Consider the following 25,330-nt stretch of genomic DNA (forward strand, 5'->3'; position numbering starts at 1 on the left):
ATGATGGTTATCATTTTTTGGCAATAAATTATTTTTAATTAAGATATGTATAATTTTTTTAGCCATAATGACAGGAAGGTTAATAGAATATAATATAGTATAAACATAACTTATAAACCACTGGGCAACCAAAAATTCCATGTGCTTTGCTTTATTGAAATATTTGCTTTATTGCTGTGGTCTGGAACTTACAATAGCTCTGAGTTATATCCATACTGTCAAGGGTATAGTCATCTCCCTGGTCCCCCAGTCTCCCAACCCCAAGAGATCTTCAATCCTTCACTCTCACATCCCCAAATCCTATCTGTTGTCAAAACCAGTTGATTTTACCTTCATACTATTCCTTCATACTATTTCCTCTGACACTACCACCACCTTCCCACAGGCCCTCATTGCCTCCTGCCTAGACTATCACAATAGCTGGCTGGCAGGTCTCTCTGTCATCATTCTCTCCCCACTCCAATCTATTCTCTATTCAGCTGTCAAAATGATCTTCATAAAGTGTAGGTCTATGTCATCCACAGATATATACAGGCACTCAGTAATCTCCAGTAGTTTCCTGTCACCACCAGAATCAAATATTAAGTCTTCTGTTTGTTATTTAAAGCCCTTCATAACCTGCACCCCACACACACATCTTCCCGATCTTCTTATGCCTTATACCTCCCTCCATGTACTCTGCAATCCAGTTATATTGGTGTCCTTGCTTTTTTTTTTTTTAATAAAACTCTCCATCTCCAAGCTCCCAGATTCTTTATTGCCTGGCTCTCATGCTTGGAATGCTCTTCTTTCTCATTTCTACAACTAGCTTCCCTGACTTCCTTCAGATTCCAACTAATATCCTCCCTCTTTTAGGAGCCTTTCTTAATCCTCTTTAACTCTAATGCCTTCTCTCTGTTAATATTTCCAATTTATCCCTAATGTTTGTATCCCCAACACTTAACAGAGTGTAAGGCATATAGTAGGTATTTTCATGTTACTCATCCTTCATTTTTGAACAGGATCAGAGACATCCCAGTATGTTGTCTTGAGTTTGTTCATGAATTGAATTTAAGTGAGGCAGAGTTGTATAAAGTCATCAGCTTCACTCTTATGGAATCATCGAAGTCCGGTGGCAAGACAAAAGTCCAGTGGCAGAATGACTGGTGATAGTATAGAATGCAGCAGATGACCTTGGAGTCTTTGATATCTGATCCAACTCTAAGCACCCCAAAGCACCTGCTTTAGTCACCTTCATGGCCATTGGAACGAATTGTTCCCATCCATCCATTCCAACAGGAGTTGAGTTAGACATCACCCTGACTCACTGACAGGTTTGAAGTCTATCAGTTATCCTCAACTTGTTTCAGTCCATCTACTGTAATAGCAGTTTTACCAGGGTATAGCCACTACACCTTCTTGGAACTAGAGGTGACAACTGAGTGACAAGTGGACACCATAGGTAAATAAGCAGCTCTGAAAAGGGCTCAGCAAGTTCTCACACCAGAGAGGTTAGTCTTCCCTGAACACTCTAGCAAACATTAACGAATATTGTCTGACTCAAAATCAATGTAATAGATAACATTAAGACTAGTTAGTTATCTTGCTATATTTTATTAAAGCACAAAAATGAAGATTATTTATATATGTGTATGTAATATGAATCTAACCAAATTAGATCAATAGAAAGATGATAGAACTTTTTTAGATTGAGAGAAAGAGAGAGATGGATGTTAGATTTTACCAGCCTAAGTTTTTTCATGACCTCTTTTCACTTTGGAGAGCAAGGCAACAGTGTCTATGTTCTTCACTTCAGATGCAGAAGGAATATGTCCTAAATTCTACTTCCTACCTTCCTCTATCTACTTTCCCCAAAGGGGGTAGGCTATATCAGTGTGGAGATTTACTGTGGTTGAGTGAAAGAAGCTCTGGATTTGGATGTAATAAGTCTCCACACTGGTATCCCAGCTCTATCACTTAGGAATCTTTCTGGGTTTAACTGGCCTATTGCTGTTTCAACTTGGTCATAAAGAGAGGTATAGATTGGAAAGGTATTCTCATCCTGCTCTAAATTCTTTGTCCCAGAAGAGGAGAATGGGTAGATTATCTCTCTGAATTGCTTCCCATAGACCACAAATGACTTTCATTGGAGAAGTCTTTTTCTTTGAATAAAGAAAGTTTAAGCCAAGCAAAGGAAATGATAAATTTGGTTATCTGGGAATAAACTACTGGCGGTTGTTAGAGGGAAAGAAAAGAAGAGAAAATCATGAAGAGAATCAAAGAGCAGTAGAGATAAAAAGGGACTCTGGGTTTCTGAGGAGGGTTCCTTTGAGGGAGGGTGGGAGACATGCTTTTAACTATATCTCTAAAAACAATTAAGAGGGCTTAGCCTCTGCTGACTTTTTGTTTTTAATATCCGAAATGCAAAGAAACTAGAAGGAATAACTCTTCTTATCTTGTACTTCTAAGCCCTTAAGGAATAGGAATGAAGACAAAGTGAGAAAAGACAATGTGGCTAGTTTATCAAGGCATACCATATGTAAAAGATGGTAGCCTGTATACTTGGGTTCCAAACAACTTGTAGCACTTGGAAAAAATTCTCCATGACTTTCATATACACAGAAATTTTGATCAGCATATAAATCAAGAAACAAGTGTCTGTTCCTTCCCTTCACCCACTCCCTCTATGGTCCTGCCAAACCTGTATACTCGCTTTTCCTGACAAACAACATTCCATCTCCTATCTCAGTGTCTGTCCTCTCCCCCAGGCCTGGAATTCACTCCCTCCTCACCTCAGCCTCTCAAAAACTCCAAATGCCTTCAATGCTCAGTTCAAACTCTACTTCCTACTCAAGATCTTTCCTCTTCCCCCACTCATGATTGCCACCCTCATCACATTACTTTATATTTACTTTCTATATATTTTATATTTAAAAGTAAAAGTATATATATATATATATATATATATATATATATATATATGACCCATTTTGGACTTTAGCAAATTTATTATAGAGACACAATAAAATGCAAAGTTGAGACCAGTGCAGATATAAAGGAAACATTCCATATTCTGTAGAGAATCAGTGATATGTTTTCATTCAGTAGCATCTAGTCCTTCATGACCTCATTTGGTGTTTTCTTAGCAAAGATGCTACAATGGTTTACCATTTTCTGCTTCTGCTCATTTTACATATGAGGGATTGAGGCAAAAACAGGTTAAGTGACTTGCCCAGGATCACACAGGTAGTAAGTTGCTAACCAGATTTGAACTCATGAAGATGAGTCTTCTGATTCCAAGGCCAGTGCTGTATCCACTGGATCACCTAGCTACCCAGTTCTATTGAGCAGTTCAATTATATATGAACAGGTCAGCAGAGACAATGAACTTGATCCCTGAGCATAGCCTACCTCAGAACCTTTTTATTCAGTTCTTCATTTGCATAGACCAACACGAATTTAGAAATGTACTATTAAGCTAGGATGGGTTGCCACTATGGGAAACTCAGCTTTGAACCAAGAACCATCAAAAAGGAGAGGCAAGGTGATACAGTAGATAGGGCACTGACTTGGAATCAGGAAGCCTCATTTTCCCAATTTCAAATCTGACCTCAGATATTTAATCGTTACATTATTTTGATCAAGTCACTTTACCCTATTGGCCTCTGTAAAATGAACTAGAGAGAAATGGCAAACCAGGACAATAGCTTTGCTAAGAAAACTCCATATGGGGTCACTAAGAGGCAAACAGAAATGAACAACAACAAAATTCTACTTCTTGGAAGGAGAAAAACCTCAGAGTCAGAGGAAACAAAACCAAAGAAGCTTCTATTAATCCTAGACCAAAGATTTCTACCCTTTATGAAAGAGAATAGCAACATTGCAGCCCAAAGAGCTCAATAGCACCCAGCCCAGTAAGCCTCTGACTACAATTGGTAGAGACCACAGCTGCCCCCTTGAGTCTATCTAACATGAATTGTTCAGCAAAAGAGCAAGCTGCTTAATTCAGCCCAATAGTACATTGACATTTTCAGCAGAATTATCATATATCCTCTATTAAGCAAGTCTAACTGAGCTATCAACCTAGCTGAAATGCCATTCTCTGTTGGGAACCAATGTAGCCTCCCAGCTTAGGCAGGAGCCAGCACCAGTGAACTTCTTGAGGACTCTCAAGTGAGAAAAATTACATCAATAGTTGATTTGTAAGTTGCTTTGGCTACATGTTATCCCTATATATGTGCCTCACAACCGTTTTACTTTAAAACTTGTAGCTATCTCCTATATAAATTACATGTAAAATTGGTGAGAGAGTGTGCCACAGCTTTTTTCAAGGTAGGAGAGGGATGCTTGGCAACTACTATTTTTGCTATCCAATTTGAATAAGTGCTTTTATTTTAAGAGTCTATATGTTGATTGTTAAGGAGGAGCATTCTAGTGGAGGACTCATAAACAACAGTGTTAGGTATAGTAACCCACAGGGTTAACCCTGGAACCTAAGATAGCAACTCTCATGAGTACATGGAATATATACACAAATACATACATATGTATGAATATGTGTTCATTAGGCAAAGAAGAGAATGGGAAGGTCACCTGTCTGAATTGCTTCCTATAGGACCATGAATGTGTGCAGAGATAAGAGTTAGAGAGATAGAAAGACATAGAGAACATTTGTAGTTGAGATTCATTCTGTTATATATGTTTGTGTATATATTATATATGCACATATCTATAGAGATCTATAAATATCTAAAGATTTGGGTATATAGATATAGATATATAGATATATATATAGATATATATATATATAGAGAGAGAGAGAGAGAGAGAGAGAGAGAGATTATGCAGAGGATTCTATTTTATTTAGGAGATTTCCTTAAAAAGTGAGAGAGGCTGTCTATTTCTTCCATATATGAGAGTTCACACAAATGTTGAGAGTTTTATGTATATATAGATGAAATTCTCCATACATGTATGTGTATGTTTGTATATACATGGATAAATATAAACTATCCACACAAGTATATGTATGTAATGCATATATATTTATATATATTATGTATGATGCTCTATATAGATATAGATTTGTGTGAAGAGTTTCATAGATACTTATGTATGTACATATCTATGAAATTCCCCTCATTTGTGAATAGGATCCCACATATAAAGGAAGTAAAATTTTAAGAAAAGCTCCCCAATATTGGCAAATTCATTTAAAATAAGTTTAGACTGTTCCAACTGTAAAATACCCATTAAAATGATATTCATATATAATAATGATAGTTCTATTATGATATATGATTTCTAAGAGAAGATAGAGATGATTTAAATTCTTTTTTTCTCCCATAGGCTCTAAATCTCCCTACTTTTCCAGCAGCTTCTGAAGTGAAAAGAAAGTCTTCTCTCACTTTAAGGAGGAAAAAAACCTCCTTCTCCCTGGCCACTGTCATTAACCAGGCTACTAAAAATTGGTGATCGTTAGCTTTTTTTATGTTAATGGGGAATAAATTTATAAACAATGAAAGACAGTAAATGAGATGGAAGCTTCTCCAAAGGCAGTGGAGAACATAGTAGTTTCCTCTCCCTTAACTCCTGCCCTTTCCAAGATGGAATATAACCAGGAAGTCAATAGTTGGACAGTTCATAGAGAGTTTCTAGTCTGCCAAGGATAAAGGAGAAGAAAAGTGAGGTGTCAGGAACTGAATATGTGAGGCTCACTAACTCCACTAACTGCTGCTTCCATTAGTGTCATGCCATTCATAGCTCTGCCACTCACCCTCCCTCTTGGGTCCAAGGGGCAATGGCCTCAGGCCATGGCTTCAGTACTCTTCCTGGACAGTTTTGGAGACAATCCCAGTCCTTGGCCAAATTCCCAGCATGGCAGAACCATCTCTCCATTCTCCCTCCTCTCTACATGGCTAGCCAGAATGAATTCTCCATGTCCTTTTAGCTCTAGCATCCTCTTTGAAAAATTCAAATGTCAGGAGTTTTTTTTTGAACATTTGGTAAAAATGTCTCCTTCTAGGTTAAAAAACCCTTTTTGCATTTCCCATTGTTGCCATTCTTCTGGGAGTCAAACTGTTATAGGTTTTTTCATTCAATTAAATGTAATTTCCTTCCCTCCTAAATGAAAAGACTGATTTTTTAATATTCATGTATCCCCATCCCAAAGCACAGTATATGGTATACTTTATAGATTGTATTTGGGAGCAAGAAAAGAAGGAAGAGGTCCAAAGCATTTCTCATTTAATATTAATTCAAACAAAATATAGCAATGTGTAATATATAATACAATTTATAGTATATGCATATATACTGGTGAGGAAACTAAAGAGGAGGTTAATTAATTCAACACAGGTCACAAAACTACTAAGTTGTGGAGTAAAGTTGAACCCAATTCAACTGACTTTTGAAGATAGTGTCAGATAGTAGATGAGTTCAGGATTTTTTTTTTTAGGTTTTTGCAAGGCAAATGGGGTTAAGTGGCTTGCCCAAGGCCACACAGCTAGGTAATTATTAAGTGTCTGAGACCGGATTAGAACCCAGGTACTCCTGACTCCAGGGCTGGTGCTTTATCCACTACGCCACCTAGCTGCCCCCCATTATTGAGTTTTAAAACCTAAAATGTTTCCTCATTTCTCTATCTAAATTTACTTCTTTGTAAAATGAAGAGGGCTAAGAAAGATTGTCTCTAAAAAATCTCTTCCAAATAGTATGTTCTATTGCTGCCACTACCAATGAGATTATGTGAGCACAGAATATTCAAAACAGACCTCTGGTTTTCACATTTTCTTAATTGTCAACAAAATTTTTAAGTGGTTAATTTGGAATTGTAAGATCTAAGACATCAAGAGCCTCCAAGTCTCTAACAAGTGTTTGAGATTCTATAAGCAGATTAAGAAGTCATTCTGGAAAATATTTTGGAAATATATACAAAAAGCTGCTAAATTGCACATAGTCTTTGACCTAGAGAAAGTAAGGCATCCTAAGGAGGGAAAAGACCACAATAATGAAAAGGAAAACAACAGTAAAAGACATTAGAACTGATCGATTTAGCAACTGATAAAAGCTTCAACAGCCAGATGGTGAAGCAAGTCTCCAGTCTCTCAGGAGAAAGGTGGTAGACTAGAGATGCAGAATGAGGCATATGTTCTTAGACTCAGCCACATTATGATTTGTTTTCTTGACATCACTTATTTGCTACAGGGGATAATTCTATTAGGGAAGTCAGATATGTGACAGTAATAGAAAACAAAAGGAAAAGAGTAGACAAAACATTTTTAAGATTGTGAGAACTCCTGAGAGATTGAGAATGAAATATTTTCATTACCCAAATCCTATAACAAATAGAAATGAAAATCTCAAGAGTATACAATTTCAAAAATTCAACTTCTTTGGCATTTCATCCATCCATGCCCTTCTCTACTCTCATGTGAGCACCACCTTAGGTTCACATCATCTCTTGCCTAGAACATTGCAGTAACTTTCACATTTGTATCACTAACTCTAGCTTCTACCTTCTGAAATCCATCTTCCATAAGCTGCATCTTTACTCAGCCATTAGTTTACATAAACCAACAAAAATAGTAAGAACAGAAGCTGCTCAAGGTCCAGGACTATATATTTTTGTCTTTAAATCCCTAAAGCCTAGTATATAATAAACACAATAAATGATGTTGAATTAGTTAAATACCCCAATGAGATAAAATATGCAAACTATGTTGCTAGTCTTGAAGTACTATAAAAATAACAGTTATAATTCTAATTAATTAATGTTGTTGATTTTATCTCTTCCCTCTGGTGAAGGTATTTCTCTTTAAAGGCCTAGCCATTAAAAGATGAGTAAAAAGCTAATTATACCTCAAATCTGACAAAATTGTCAAGCTCTCAAAAGGCAACATAGGGCAAAAAAAAGGAGAAAAAGGAAACTATTGGGAGAGGCAGCAGGATGTAAAGGAAAGAACAGTCAGTTTGGAGTCTGAAGTTGTTCAGTTCTGTTCAACTCTTCATGTCCCTGAGGATCATAATATCATGCCAGACCCTTCTGTTCTGAGAGCCTCATTTTCCTGTATCATTTCTCTTTTTTTTTCCCCACACAGCTAGGTAATTATTAAGTGTCTGAGGTCGGATTTGAACTCAGGTACTCCTGACTCCAAGGCCAGTGCTCTATCCACTGCACCACTTAGCCGCCCCTTGTATCATTTCTTCTTAGCAATTTTTTAATATGCTCTGTGGGCTTTTCTTTTTTTCTTTTTTTCTTTTTTAGGTTTTTTTACAAGGCAATGGGTTTAAGTGGCTTGCCCAAGGTCACACAGCTAGGTCATTATTAAGTGTCTGAGGCCGGATTTGAACCCAGGTGCTCCTGACTCCAGGGCCAGTGCTCTATTCACTGTGCCACCTAGCCGCCCCATCTGTGGGCTTTTCTTGAAAAAGACATTTGCTATTTACTTCTCTAGTTTTGTGTAGTGACTTGTCCAAGATCACAAAACTAGCAAGTTTCCGAGGTCATATTTGAACTCATCTTCCTGACTCCAAGCCCAGTGCTCTATCAACTCTTACATGTAACAGTCCTTTAAAATCTAAAGAACTGAGTTCAAACATCAGTTTTCTCAATCTCTTTAACTTTGGATGCATAATTTAACCTTTTTGCTTCTCTACATAATAAAGTTGTTGTCAGTATCTTCCAAGGCTCTGTCCAAAGCCCTCTTCTTTTTTCCCATCTAATCAAATCCCTTGGATTCAATTATTATCTCCATATAAGTGCTACTCACATCTATTTAACCTTTCTCTTGAGCTACTGGCTCACATCTCCAGTTTCTTGGATATTTTAAACTAGATGGTTAGGGAGTTTTTGTATAGTAATTTCAGTTGCATTGGGCTCTTTGTGACCCCATTTGGAATTTTCTTGTCAAAGAGTGATTTGTTGTTTCCTTCTCCATCTCATTTCACAGATAAAGGAATTGAGGTAAACACTGTTAAATGACTTGCCCAAAGTCACACAATAAGTATCTCAGGACATATTTGATTCCAGGTCTGGCATTCTATTCACTGTAACACCTAGCTTCCCAGAAGTTCAGTACAATTTTCAAACTCAGTATTTCCAAAACAAGACTCATTTTCTGTCTCTCCAACTTATCTTCCCCCAATCCAAACCTACTTATTACCCTCAAGGATAACACCATCCTCACAGTTTCCAGGCTCACAATTTCAGTGTCATCCATTATTCTTCACTTACCCTCACACCACATGTTCCATCTGTTGCTAAATCTTTCTATCTTTACAATATTTCTCATAGAAGTCACTTTGCACCCATACATCCACCACCCTGGTATAGGCCAACATCACATCAATGTTTGCCATAGCCTTCTTCTTTCATCATCATTTTCTTCTTCTTTCTTCTTCTTTCTTCTTTTTCTTCTTTCTTCTTCTTCTTTCTTCTTTTTCTTCTTCTTTCTTCTTTTTCTTCTTTCTTCTTCTTCTTTCTTCTTTTTCTTCTTCTTTCTTCTTCTTCTTCTCCTCCTCCTCCTTCTTCTTCTTCTCCTTCTTCTTCTTCTTCTTCTTGTCAATAAGGATTAAGTGATACTCTATCTCCATATCAAATGCTTTCTTTCCTCATCTCTGCCCCCTGGATTCCCTATCTTTACCAAAATCCTAATTTCAGCCCAGGGACCACAGTTAAAATAAATTCTTTGATGAAGGGTCTATCCTTCACCATTTAATGTCAACTAACTGAGGGAAGGCAAGTCAGCCTAGGTGAAGTAACAAGATACCCCCCAAAAAGAAGAGGAGGCAACATATATCAGGCAAATCTCATCACCAACACTACTTTGACCTCCATCTCTATTCAGTCTCTGATTCAGGCAGTACAGCATCCTTAGCCTAAGAGTATTGGGAGTAGTATTGCTTCCAGTCCAGCAAACTCAGCCATCATCCTGGGAAGCAATAGCTATGGAAATATAGCCTAGCAACTGCTTCTGAAGGTGCTACAATCATGGCCACCAAAGACCTAGGAAAGAAAGTGCTTGCCATCAAAGTCTTAGGCACTATCAAATAATTCAGTACAATAAATTTATATGATTTTTTTTGGAAATGAGATTAAAGAAGCATAAACACCTGCTTTATCCAAATGAATCCTCCATACAAGTTGCTTCCTCCTTCAGGAGATGAGCACTTTGACAGCAGGGACTAACTTTTCTACATTGCTTAGTAGATAGTAAGAACTTAATAGTACTTGATAAGTGCTTTATTCTTTCATTCATTCAAGACTCAGCTAAAATCTCATCTGCAAAATGTCCCACTTATTGCTAGTACCTTCTCTCCCATTTATACTTTATGTGATATATTTTATACACACACAAATATATGTATGTGTTTATATATACACACATGTACATGTGTCTATTATCATCCCCCTTAGGGTAAAATGTGAGCCCTTGGGGATAGGGTCTTTATTTTTCCCCCTTTTTTACATCCCTAGAGCTTACACCCAGTACCTAATACACAATAAATGCCTGTTGACTTATTAGATGATCTCCAAGGTCCCTTCTGGCACTGAATTTTGAATCCATTTTCACATGAGTACAGACAGAGCTGGGAAGAAAGCCAGCCAAAGTCAGCACAGTATCAAATACCAGATAAAAAAGGTAAGCCAGTAGAGCAGAGGCCAAATGTGGCATCACAGATGCCAGAGAAGTCCCAGCTTTTGCCTTTAGCAGGTCCAAACAAGGGACACAGATTTTTGAATTGTAAATGTTTCAATTTTAAAAAGCCTGCTAGATGCAACTTAACCTAGGAACAAGATAAAAACTCATTTTTTAAATATAATATCCAAGACTGAAAATGGAATGCAAAGAAGTGAGTTCTTTCTGAGTTAAGGGAAGGAAGTAAGCAATGAGAAAGGAATGGGTGAGAGTAGGAAACATTTAATAGTAAACAAGCATAGAAGTCAAATATCTTACAAGAAATTTGTTCAAATGTTAAACAGAAGTATTTGAAGCAATTGCAAGCCTATAATTATAATCCCATGCCCACTTCCCTTCACTAGTCAGATAACAGCAAACTGCCTGCACATTAGAGTTAAGAATTATGAAATTTTCTGAAAATGATTTCTGTTCTTTTTATCCTTTCTCCAATCAGAGATCAGAGATTATGGAGGCTATGAGTGGGAAAAGCCCCTGGGTGCCAATTAGCTAATCCAATTTATACCTGAAGAAGCCTCCTTGCTCCATCACTAACAAGTGACCACCAAGCCTATTCTTACGGACTACTGGTGGAGTAGCCTAGACCACCCTCAGATGGCCCTAATTGTGAGGAACTATTTCTTTATGTAAACTAAAAATCGGACACTCTACCCCTTCTCATTGTTTCTACTTATTACTCTATTTCCACTCTCTAGGGCCTAGAAGAAACAATGGAATCTCCTTTAAAATTACAGGAAAACTTTCAAATACTTGAAGGTACTTACCCTGCCTCTTCACACCCCACTTAAATCTTCTCTTTTCAGAGACTAGATATACCCAGATCCTTCATCTATTCTTCACATGGCATGATCTCTAGGCCCTTTACCATCTGCTCCCCATCGAATGGATGATTTCCAGGTTATCAATATCCTTCTTAAAATACGATATTTCACACTGAACACTTAGCCACAGAATAAAATATAGAGAAGGGAAACAAAAACAGTCTGGTATAGTGGAAAGAATGTTGGAGTGTATGACAGGAGGTAGGGTTCAATTCTGATTCTGCCATATGTTCTATATTACTTTAAATATGGCCATTTTTCCTGTTGTGTCTCAGTCCCCTTATCTATAAAATGAAAGAATTTTTTGAGTTGAATTGATATAGGCAATAATTGCTACAGGAATTTAGAAGACAACTCACTCCTGTTAGGGAAGGTTTGTAGTAGAATTTGAGTTGAGTTTGGGGGATAGAAGGATTTGGAAGAATAAAGAAGGGGAAGCAAGAATGCAAGTAAGGAAAGTGCTATTCAGAGTCTAAGATGGGCATTGATATACAATCAAGTCCAAATCTATGTGACCCCATTTGGGTTTCTTGGCAAAGATACTGGAGTGGTTTATTATTTCCTTTGACTCATTTTACAAATGAGGAAACAGACAATTTTACAGATGAGGAAACTGAGACAAACAGGGCTAAATGATGTGGCCATGGTCATATAGCTACTAAGTATCTGAGGTCAGATTTGACTTCATGAAGATGAATCTCCTTCCAAGCCCAATGATCTTTCCTCTTTATCACTTAATGACACCATCATATAGGAATTGCCTAAAAGGAACTAGTCATCATGCCAATAAACAAATGCAAACCCATCATGAGACTGGGAAGATTTTTGTTCATTAGAGAAAACTCTAGGAGAGGAGTCTAACATTTTTATATATGATTTTGCTATTGGATTGGTGTCTCTTTTGTGGGTTAGTAACAAGGAATGCTATATTGGTGGGGGACCTGGTCATGATTCATATAATTGATTATACCTGCCTAGCCTTGCTGAAGAGATTCCAGAGACAGAGTTTGCAGAAATGTTGGGGATCCATGATAACAAGAGTATGATGAATAACCAATTTGGCAGAAACAGAGGGTTTACATAAGGAAATAGTAGAAGACAGAGTTAAGGCTATCTGACCTTAAAATGGTACCTAATTTTTTGGTATAGTCCAGGAATAAAATGTGAATGTCTACTTTACTCTCAGTGCCAAAATCTTCCATTAGAACAAAGAGAAAACAATAACTTAGACAGACACCATAGTATCAAGGACAAGGAGGCAAGAAAATTGGATTCTAGTCTTAGCTCAATGTACAATTTTAGACAAAAAGAGGTAGTAGGGTTCAATTAAAAAATGGGTTTGGAACCTTGGATCCTGGTCAACCTCCTTCCAACCTCTGTCTTCACTCTAAGGTCTTCTATAGTACTCTCCAGACCTTTTCCAGGCATTTCCATTTTGAACTGACAATTCTTACTTCCTATTCACATACCACTAAACCATTTTTTAGCTAATCCTATGAACTATGAGGCTGGTCTTTTGAACCTTTTAGAATGTATCACTACCTCTCATGAAGTTGGACCCCAAAAGATGGCCTGGAAGAATCTAATCACCCACCTTCTTATAGGGACCACTCTCAAGTCCCTGCTATTCTGCCTGGATTCATTCCTTAATGATTAGTTACTTTCACCCTATCAAATTCTCACCATCTTCAGTAATTCTGAAATCCTTGATGTCACTGTGGAAATCCCTTCCCCCACCCCTACTACCTGCTTCCTTACTCCCACTCTCACAGCCCTCCCCTACCCTCATTGTCCCAGTCCAGACTTATCCATCCTTTCCACTGTGTTCTGTGGAATGTCTGCTCCATAATGAACAAACTCATTTTTATCTTAAATCTTTTCCCTCTTAATTCCCCATATCTACTGGTTCTCAATGAGATGTCTCTCTCCCATTGACTCTGCATCCCCTGTCTCTCTTTTGCTGGCTCTACATCTCAGGCTACCATTTTCAGTTCTGGTTGCACTTTCACTCATACACTTCAACTATTTTTTTAATTGAAATATTATTTTATTTTTCCAATTATATGCTATGACAGTTTTCAAAATTCATCCATTAGCCAATTTATGTTATACATTTCACTACCATCCTCCCTTCCCTCCTCTCTCCCCATAGTGGAAAATAGTCTGGTAAAAGTTGTACATGTACATTTATATTTAACATACTTTTTTGGTGTAAGAGGAATTATAACTAAGGGGAAAGAAAGAAAACCATGAGAAAGGAAGGAAAAGCATAAGAAAAGTTTTTAAAATGTGCACATAGTATGTATTCAGATTATGTAGTTTTTTTCTCTATGGATGGCATTGTCCATGGTAGGTCTCTAGGGTTGTCTTTGATCTATGAACTACTTAGAGAAACTGCATCTATCATAACTATATCATAATATATCATCTCACAATGTTGTTCTTAATGTGTATAGTGTTCTTAGTCCTATTCCCTTCACTCAACATCAGTTCATGTAATTCTTTCCATGCTTCTCTAAAGTCCAATCACTCATGATTTCTTATAGAACAATAGTACTCCATACATTCATGAATCATAACTTGTTCAGCCATTCACCAATTGATGGGAATCCCCTCAATTCCCAATTCTGTCCACTACAAAAAGAGCTTCTATAAATATTTTTGAATATATGAGACTTCTATTTTTAGGATTTCTTTTGGATATAGGTCTTGTAGTGGTATTGTTGGGTTAAAAGGTATGATCAGTTTTATTGCTTTTGGTGCATAGTTCCAGACTGCTCTCCAGAATGGCTGGATTAGTTCACAACTCCACCAACAGTGCATTAATGTCCCAGTTTTTCCACATCCTCTCCAACACTAACTATTTCCCTTTTTTATCTTAGCTAATTTGATAGGTATAAAGATATACTTCAGCTTGTAATGATGGAGTCAGATTATTCCTCTATCCCTACCTATACTTCTAGAATCTCTTATCATCATCACTCAGGAGTCTCTCCTTTGGGTCTTATTTAATCCAAATTAATCACTCAATCCAAATCCTAATGGTTATTATCTCTTTGTTTCTCTCTTTTGGTGAGGCAGTCAGGAGTTAAGTGACTTGCTCAGGGTCACACAGCTAGTAAGTGTCAAGTGTCTGAGACTGGATTTGAACTCAGATCCTCTTGACTTCTGATATTCTATCCTGCACCACTTACTTGCCTCCTGAGGGCTATTATCTATCAATTTTTAAGATATTTTTTTTATTTCATCAAGGAGTACAGTGCTCAGCTCACAGTTCACTCCATCTCAATTCCTGCCCTAGGGACCTTCAACACACAGATTGATATTCTCTCAAGTGTTCTATCTTCCCAGTTCCTCAACATAGTTACTTCCCATGTCCTATCTGCTACTTTACCTCAGCTACACATAGAGATGGTCATACTCTTGATCTTACTATCACCCACAAGTGTTCTACTTCCCTTTTCATGGCCTCTAAATTCTCTTATTATATCCCAATCTGTAGTCATTCCATTTTTCCCTAACTCCATTCTTCATACTTTCTTACCATGAACTTTAATTCTTCTACCTCTCATTCCAAGGTCACACAGCTAATTGCAGAGCCAGGACCAGAGATAAGTGTCCTGATTCCTAGACCAACTTTTTCCATTCTGCCACACTATTCCCCTCTGTCTTTACTTACAACCATGAATGATGAATAAAAACCTATTCTTTTATCCAAATATTGGCATCAACCTAACTGGAATGTCCTCCTGTCTCCCCTCCACCTATCCAGAGTCTACCAATGAGAGAGCAGCCCAATACTTTGCAGATTCCTAAATTGGTACAAACTTGGAACCATGAACTGGACCCCATCCAAAGGAACCTTCTGCCTGCAATACAAGGCTCACTCTGTTACAAAATGCCCCCAACAAATTATCCTTAGACACATCACAATGGATGTAGTTCTCATGGAACAGTTTGCAAATTGTCCCAAAATCTATTTTGACATGCCTGAATGTCATGGATAGGAGCCAGGCTCATAATGGGGAACATCTCTGTGGAACTGGTAGATCTATTTGTTTTATTTTTAATTCTAAAGAAAAATAGGTATAAATGATATTTTTCATTAGAGACATTATTCATTATATTCCAATATTTGATTATTAAGATGAGAAAAATTAATTAGAATAGGTAACAATAAGATATACACATATACACACTTACACATAAATATTGCCATATACTTTATACATATTATCTCAGCTAATCTATTCAGAATAGGGACTATGATATAATTAATATAGAACACTCCTAGGAAAAGAAACTATCAATTCATGTCAGCATCTTCTCTGCAATTTATAGTCTTAGAGAGTTTTCCAGAGTACCAAAAAGGTAAATGAATTGTCCAGGGTCATATTAGAGGCAAGATTTCAACACACATTTTCTTGAATCAGAGGCCATTCTCTATCCACAACACCAGACTGTCTGTGGGTATATTCATTCCATTTTTTCCAGATGAGGAAGATGAAGTCACAAGATAATAACTGATTAGAACAGAATTGCACAGCTAGGAAATGACAGAGCCCAGACTAGAAACAACTTACTTCAGACCTCCTTCCCTTTCTTTACTATGTCTTATATATTTGTATATGAAGGTAAATTTCTTTAGCTCAAGAATCTCTTTACCTTTACCTAATAGTGTTGACACTAAAACCTAAATTGAATTATCATTAGGAGAATATATTTTGCATCTCTATAGTCAATTTCTTTAAAAATCTGGAATATTTGCAACCTCATAGCATTCCTTGGTACCCCCCTATTGCTGAAGAGAAGCTTAAAGAAAAGCATCCAAACAATTAGGCAATAACCACTTATTGAATGCCTGAAATATGCCAGGTATAATACCAGGCAGAGATTCAAATACAATTGGGAGAATGGTCCTGCCCTCAAAGATCTTATATTCCCATAGTATCTAAGAAGACTTTGTCATAACCTTCAATTCATAGGGACTATGCTTCATGGTTGTGGCCATGGCACCAATCTGATCTATAGCACTAAGAAGTTCCAATTTCTTTCCATTACCACATTCATCTTCCAAATTCTTGTTACTCAGAGTCTGGGTTAATATAATCCCCTCCTAACTGCTCTACACACTTTCAAATTTTCTCTAAAAAGAGACAAAGGCTTTGGGTACTTGCCCAGTGTTTTCAGCCTAGCTAGGTTTGAGAGATTGTTCATTTATTCATTCAGTTAATCAATACAGAAATATTTACAATGTCTCAGGAACTTTTCCAGGAGCTGGGATTACAAAGACAAAACAAAATAGTTCTAATTTCAAGGAGCTTCATTTAAGGGATCAGGAAAGAGTCAGAGAAAAGACAGTAAATATATGTATATATATATATATGTAATTATAAACTATGTAAAGGATCAATTTGATTGAAAAGAGACTAGTCAGGGAGACCTACTAAGAGGTTATCATAGTAGTCTAGGCAAGAGGTGATAAGGGTCTAAACTAGAGTTGTTGGTAAGTAGTTGTAGAAAAAGGGATAGATGAAAAAAACATTGTAGAGATAAATGTCAATGAAATTTGATTGAATATGGCAAAGAGGGTTTGAAGATAATTGAATGGATGATGATATCCTCAACAAATAAAAAGAAGATAGAAACATGGAAGTTTCAGTAGAAAAGATAATAAATATCTCTTGCTTACAAGAGATCTAGTTGGAAATGTCCCATAGGCAATTAGTGGTATTGGAACTCAAGGGGAAAAAAATGGTCTGAATATTCAGCTGTAGAAGTCATCAGCATGGTAATGATTTTTGAATCCATGGGAACTGATGGGATCACCAAAAAGAAGATGTGAAAAGAAAAAAGGAGAACCTAGAACAGGTCTTGGAAAACACCCAGGTTTAGGGGTTAGTTGGGGATCATTAACCAGCAAACAAGATGAAAAAGTATTGTCAAATGCTATCAAAGGCAAGAGGATGACTGAGAGATATTTATAGCATTTATTAATTAAAATGTCATTAGTAATCTTGGGGAAAGCAGTTTCATTTAAGTGAAGTCCAAAGCCAGATTTTCAGAGGTTGAAAAGTGAGAAAAAAAGAAGCAACCATCAGCTAATTCACTTTTTTGGTCCATGGCATGTCATAACATTATCTAGTGGAGCATGAAGGGAATTGAAATAAAAGTCAGGGAAGGAAATTCCCACTCTTGAAATTGAAACTATGTGATCTTGGTACTCTTTAATTTTTTTTTTTAGGTTTTGTTTTTTTTTTGCAAGGCAGATGGGGTTAAGTGGCTTGCCCAAGGCCACACAGCTAGGTAATTATTAAGTGTCTGAGACTGGATTTGAACCCAGGTACTCCTGATTCTAGGGCTGGTGTTTTATCCACTATGCCACCTAGCTGCCCCCTACTCTTTAATTCTTAAGGACATTAGTTTCATCATTTATAAAATGAGACTATTGGACTATTTGATATTTAGGATCACTTTTAGCTCTAAATCCAATGAGATAAAATGCCTACTACATGCAAGGTATAAAGTTATATTTGAGTATTTTGATGGTTTCAAAGAGACCTCAGGCATAGAGGATAGAATGTTGGATTTGGAATCAGGAAGACAAAGGTTCAAATCCTGCTTCTGATATTAATTATCTGTGACTATAGACCTCTGTTTCTTCTTTTATGAGCTGAGGACAATAGAATCTAATTTTGTCTGACTCACAGAATTATATTGAGTTTTAACTGAGATGACCTGTATGATATGCTTTTCACACTCAAGTTTTATATGTCAGTTGCTGATATTATACTGTTCTCATCTTTTTCTTTTTTACAAAAATGTTTTATATACACACTCAATAGGATATAGAAATCTATCTTATCCTAGAGGAAAAAGGAGAGGAAAAGGATGAAGGATGGGAGAAAGGGAATAGGGGGAGTGGGAGTGTAGACAATAGAAGAGAGGGAAAATTATGGAAGAGGGTAGTCAGATAACACCACACTTTTGAGGAGGGACAGGTTGAAAGGAGAGAGAGAAAATAGAATAAATGGGAGTGAGGAGAAATAGAATGGAGGGAAATACAGTTAGCAATAGCAACTGTGGGAAAAAAATATTGAAGCAACTTCTCTGATGCACTTATGATAAAGAATGCAAACCATTCCAGAGACAGAGCTTATATCTGAACACAGACTGAAATACATTTTTTCCCCTCTCACTTTATTTTTCTTGAGGTTTCTCTACTTTATGGAGGGAGGGGGAATCATATTTACTTTTGCGACAAGACTATTGTAGTAATGTGAAAATAAACTAAATGGAAAAAAAATTTTAATTTTAAAAATGTTTTATCAATCTGTTTCACTTTGACATTACAAATATTTACAAATTGCTTCAATTTTATGAAAAATTTACAACAAAATAAAACTATTAAGTAAAAACAACAATGCAGTGATTTCATCTGAAAGTATATAAAACATTTCTCTAAAAAAATTAATAAAAATCTATTTTCTCTCCCTTTCTCCTTACCTCACTGGAATCAAAAAGAAAAATAAATTTTTTGTAACAAATACACAAAGTCAATCAAAGAACTCTCAGTCACTGATACAAACAAATATATGTCTTATTGGGCACCCTAAAACCATCACTTCTGTAATGGATAGCATGTTTCATCATAGGTCCTCTGGGATCATGAATGGTCATTATACTGATTATAGTTCCTACAGTTTTCAAATTTATTTGTCAAAGCTAGTCTGTTTCCTTCCCATGTTTTCATCAAGGATACTCTCAATATATGCATAGGTTATTTTCATAAAATTTCAATAACAGTGAGGAAGTAGGCATCATAATCATTACATCTTGGTTGTCTTCTCTTTTTGAAACATCATCCATAATCTTTTCTTCTCTTTTTAGAATCTTCTCTTCTTTGATGTATCTGGAAAACTGGTTTCTAAGTTTCTTTAAAATTATCTCATTTACTTCAGATTTCCTTTGTCAGTATTTGATCAGGGCTATATATTTTTAAATTTAGTTTTCTTGTGAGCCATTGTCCTTTCTTCATACAGCATCCCTGATATCATGCATGATGAAAGTTAATCAATCTTTTCCATTTCATATCTGCTATTTTCCTCTTTCTAGCTCCATCCAAAACATTTTGCAAACTTTGAAGTACCATATATTATTCAATTGTTGTTGTTGTTCTTATTCCTCCTAAGGAATTATTCCTCCTAGCATAGAATTGAACATGGGTTCTTGTATAACAGAGGAATATAAATTCTGAGAGGTCCTACCAAACTAGGAAGGCTTCAACTATAGGCACCAGAATAGACTTTTGTCTTTATTTTAAGAAGACCAGCCTAGTTATGTTTTTAAAATAGAATGAAAGATAATGAATATTATGGTCACAATAGCTATGCAAGACTATTTCCTAAATCACAGAAGACTTTTAATTTTCATTTGTGATGTAGTGTGGATACTAACAAAATCATAAGTTTTCGAAATATTGAATTATTATTATTATTATCTTTAAATATTCTTGAGATAATTTTGTCCATCATCATTATCATTGTCAATAATACTAATAGTGAGTTAAGTGAATTGACCAGGAGTAAAGAGCTAATAAATGTCTGAGTCTGGATTGGAACTCAGATCCTCCTGACCCCAGTTCCAGCATTATATTTCATTTCAATATTCAAAACACATTTTGTCCACTGTTCTTTCTTTTACACACTGTTACTTTTATAACCTTCCATCATCATCATCATCATCATCAACATCCATAATGTTGTAGAAAATGAACCTTGAATCCTAAGACAACAGCCCTTGCCTGACAAGTCTGTCATTCTGGTTTCTACTTTAGTCTGTTTTCCAGTTTAGTCTGTTTCTAAGTTGTTTGGGCTTCTTTGTTTTGGAAACTATTTCACAACAGAGGCAGACATGGCTTAGCATGTCAGTGTTAGGAAGATCTCTATTCAAGTCTCATTGTTGATATATACTGACTGTGTGACCTTGGACAACTCATTTAATTTCTCAGTGCTCAAGGAAATACTCTAAGATTTAAGTTGTAGAGAAGTTCTGATTTGAATTGGTAAAGATGGTTTTCTTATTAACAAGTTACTGGTTTCAGTGAACTCATAGATCTAATTCCTAGTTAATTCCTAGACTTTTCTAAGAAAAATTAGTAATCGGAATTAATTTATTTTATCAACTTAGAATTTTCAGACTCAGTAGCTGAATTGAGTAAATCATATTGAAACTGTTGTAACTGAGCAAAACATCTTTCTAATCTTTAATTTTTCTCCTAATTTGATATTACTTTTGATTTTTGCTCTCACTGATCAGTAATCTGATTACACAATTTATTCTTGTCCAAAAAGACATAAGCAATTTAATTTCTTGGATGTGTGTCATGTTGTGTAATTTTTAATTCTCTTCTGAAGGGAAGTATTCATGATAAATGAGAATAAAACTTGTGAATAATCTCCAATCCTGGGGTAATTCTTTCATCTTTTAATCCCAAACCACATTTTCATCTTCCTCCTTTATGTCTACTTTTACATTGAAATCAATAGGTATCACATTACAAACTGACTCTAAGTTTTTGTCAAACTATTTGTAGAATTTCTCTGCCTCTTCGTCTTCTATCACAGATAGTGCAGCATAAGATGGAAATCTCTTCATGGTAGTACCTTTGCTTATTCTCCACATGCTCAAGACATATTGACTAAACATTCCATGAAAAGAATGTTCCTCTTGGCCTAGGATTAAAGCAATAATCCCTCTATACATCTCCCTGAAGAGAACTTGTGACTCATTCTTCCATTTAACTGTAATTCATTTGGGTCTTTTCATTTTTTTTTTTTTTTGCAAAGCAATTGGGTTAAGTGACTTGCCCAACGTCACACAGCTAGGCAATTATTAAAGTCGGATTTGAACTCAGGTCCTCCTGACTCCAGGGCCAGTGCTCCACCCACTGTACTACCTAGCTGCCCCTCTCTTTTCATTTTAAAGCAAGAAGGTTACATTTACTTTCTCCCGAAACTTATTAGTCCTGAAACAATTAAATACTCATTTAATTAATGCCTTTAGACTAGTCACTAGTCTGAAAAACTGTATAATTTTTTATCATCTTTTACCCTTCTTTCCAACACACCACCAGCAATCCACCATAAGGGGGAAGGGGCATACGAGTTACTTAGAGGATTTGAAGAACCAAGAAGAGTAGTAAAAAAAAGTTAATTGCCTCCACTGATTAAATCAGGGATTCTTAACCTGAAGCTAACAGACCAGCAGGTACATAGATTTCAGAATAACCAAAAGTTTAAGAACCCCTGAGTTAAATGGAGGATACCAGAATCCCCTCATTGTACAAAGAATTCATCACCAGTGATAACAACCACCAATGAATTTCCTTGTATTTCCTGAAGATTTTGTGTGTGTGTGTGTGTGTGTGTGTGTGTGTGTATTTGTGTGTTCACAAATGTTTCTTCCCTAGGAACAATCTTTCTAAATTCCTTTTTTTCCTGTGTACCAGTGCCCTATTCTTTCAACCCTGTTTACCTCCCTTGAAATGGGCTGATTTTAGTAAGGTATATTTACCTCAGTCCTCTAGTTCCTAGCCCCTCCTAAGCAGATTGTATCAATCTTGATCATGCCATAGCATAACATATCATTTGCCTCTCCTCCCTTTTCATATTATCAAGTTAGTTTTCTTCTTCCTTTTATCTCTTTTCCTAAGGAGCACAAAGGTTTCATAAGTTAGTAAGAAAGGAACTGTTGAGACTTGTCTACGAAGAGTAGTAAAATTAAACATAAAGGTATGGGGGGAAAGGATAGCAGAAAATGACCAAGAAGCTTCCCTGAATACACAAAATTTTTATAAGTCTCTTCCCTTTTATTTTTACCTGATTCACTCATTTAGGAAAAGGAAAGAAAATTTTCTTTACACATGTACATGTGGAGAGAGACAGTAAGATTTTAATAGTCTCAGAAGTTACATGGTGACAAAGCATGAACTCATTTTTTTATTGAAAAGGCTAACAATTGATTTAATGTTGCAAAGAAATCATACTTTGTCTTTTTTTATAAGAATAAGCAAGAAATCTAATATATGTGCCTTAAAAAAAGAGAAATGTCTATATTGAGGTTTTTTCCCTCACATCTTTTGTTAAATTCATTTCTTTTAGCACGGTAAGCAAGTCTAAATTGAGAGAGAACATCTGTTTGCTCAAACCCACCAAATATGGAGGAGAAAATTTTGGAGCAAGTATGCTGTATGTATTTTTCTATACTTCATACATTTTTCTTATGACCTCTAAAATATATACCTGGAATGATGGTATATCAGTGATCTGGACAGTGAATTTACAATGAATGGGATAATAAGCAAATTAAATTAACCAAGTTAATAAATACACTTCATTTAAATATCAAGTAATATATTCAATGATACTCATTAAAAGGATAATAGTGAAGCAAAGTGACCCACACTTTTGAGCCCTATGTGAATTCTATGATATTTCATTGTCCCCTTACAAATTTTGATACCTGAAGAATAAATTAAGTTTATTGAGAACCATAAGGTCATCTTCAGTTAGTTGTTATCAACAAACATTGATTTTAGCCTCAGAGCTCAGCACTGCCCTAGAAAATCTCAGGCATACATTGATAAAAACTATTGCCTTCAGTTTAAGAGTCATTCGTGATAGCAATATGGGAAATGTTATAAATAGTTCATTATAACTTTGAATTTTTCTTTTGTTTTTCTTATTGAAAATTTTTGTCCTAAAAGAAAATGCTCAGAATATGGAGAAGCTCATAAATCATTAATGGTATAACCATGTCTACACCTTCATCTATATTTGAATATTTGCATATTCATTAATGAATGTATATGTGTGCATATATATGTATATATATGTGTCTATATATATACATATATATATGTGTCTATATATATATATATATATATATATATATATATATATATATATATATATATATACATATAAACACCAGATGCATTCTGGTTACAATCTATACAATCACTGCAGAAAGAGAAATTTGAACAGTGGTTTAATGCCAGTGGAGCTCCGATTTTATCATTGTGGGTACTCCTTCCAATAATAGAGAATGCATCCCATTGACAAATTCTCATCTTGTGCAAATCTTGTTAATACACTCCCATAAATCCTTGACAGGAGTTCTTCCCAAAATGGTAACACCTATCCCCTAGTTTTTTGGTTTTGTTTTATTTTTTGCAATGAGCACGTATTAATATGAATTATGCTATGGGGATATAAGGAAATAGTATCACATCATAAGAAATGGCAAAAGGATAGATTCTGAGAAAAACATTCAGATATTTATGAACTTATGTAGAAGGAAGTGAGAACCAGAAATTTATTAGTAACTGCATCAATTGCCAACAAATACAACCTTGAAAAATATAAGAACTCTGATCAATGCTATGATTAGCTACAACTCCAGAGTACTGATAATGAAATAATAAACATTTAGTAGCCACATATAATCGATGCAATGAGCAGCCACAACTTCAGAAGGCTAATGATGAAGCATATTCCTCATGTCCTGTCAGTGAGTTATTTTTAGATGTAACTTACATTTTTTTGGATATGGCCAACATGTGTTTTTGTTTTACTTAACTATATTCATTTATAATGAAAGGTTTAGAGTTTTATTTTTGTGTTTTTTTTTTTAGCGAAGGGGCAGAGATAGTAATACAAAAAAAAAGAAGAAAGTTATTGAAGTATATTTTAATGCACAGACCAGAAGAGATATACAGATAAGCAGAAAAATTTTGAAATTAACATGTTGAATTATTATATACTTTTAAAAGCAAACAATATAAAATATTCATAATTTCACATATGATTCTCTTTTCTATTCTTTGTATATGTAAATTCTAGTTTTTGTCAAATTAAAAATAACAAAAACAACAAATTTAAAAAAGAAAGAATGAAAATAGCCTTGGAATTAACCTGCTCCACCTAAGAAATGGAAGATGTCTCGGTAACATAGGCACATGGTTCTCAACCAAATCCAAAGTCATACTTGTGGTAGTTTAACAAGAAAATAGTCAAAAGGAGTACCAGGGTTTATTAAATTTCCCATTAGACTCTGGGCATGTTCTCATTGGCATGACTGACCTGATTACAACTTATTTTAGGGAATCAAATATCCTCTCTTCTCTGTGTGATTTGTCTCTGAGCATGAAAATAACTTTAATCATGAAATTAGTGATACCAGATCTGACACATGACTGCTTTCTGCTTCATTCTTCTACTTACCTCTTTCTGTAGGAACATCTATGATTTTCAAAAAGATCTAGAATATAGAAGAAATTACAAACAACAGAGTAATATCCAGATAAACATGTGACTATGGAACCTCACAGGAGGATCCCACCTTGGAGAAAACTGGGCTCCTTAAGGCTGTAATGAAAAATAATTCCAAGTCAGGTATGAAGCAGTTTCAGAGAGATTCTGGCAAATGCTTAGTATTAGATTATATCAAGGAAAGAGAAAGCAAATTATTAAACTGATAAGCACTTTTATTTGATGCTAAATGACAAAATTTGTTTACCATGTCAGTTCTTCATTTCACACGGAAAGACAAAATTTGAATTCATACAGAGGAAAGACTGGAAGGGAATATATAGACAACTATATGTCGCATGGATTTCAATTTCCCAATTTAACTACATTTATCTGTGTCTTCTAGTTGAGAATCTGGCACTATTTTATTAGGAAATAAGTAGAATTATTAATTCACACAGATATATTAGTTAACATCTTCAATATGTAAGCTATTCAGTATGTAAGGGGAAGAAGT

At 35.6% G+C, this 25,330-nt stretch overlaps 1 long non-coding RNA gene across 4 annotated transcripts in view; it reads left to right on the forward strand.

Annotated features, from left to right (window-relative positions):
• LOC141501606 (uncharacterized) overlaps positions 1-25,330 on the forward strand; it is a 99,391-nt gene that overhangs the window by 61,657 nt on the left and 12,404 nt on the right. For 3 of the 4 annotated variants that reach the window (XR_012472275.1, XR_012472278.1, XR_012472279.1), the window contains one exon: positions 22,663-22,782. The exons of the other annotated variant lie outside the window; for it this stretch is intronic. This is a non-coding gene — a long non-coding RNA (uncharacterized LOC141501606). Of the gene's footprint in view, positions 1-22,662; positions 22,783-25,330 lie in introns of those variants that run through there. 4 annotated transcript variants of the gene reach the window in all.

Source organism: Macrotis lagotis, chromosome X (assembly GCF_037893015.1).
Source record: "Macrotis lagotis isolate mMagLag1 chromosome X, bilby.v1.9.chrom.fasta, whole genome shotgun sequence".
Taxonomy (NCBI): domain Eukaryota; kingdom Metazoa; phylum Chordata; class Mammalia; order Peramelemorphia; family Peramelidae; genus Macrotis; species Macrotis lagotis.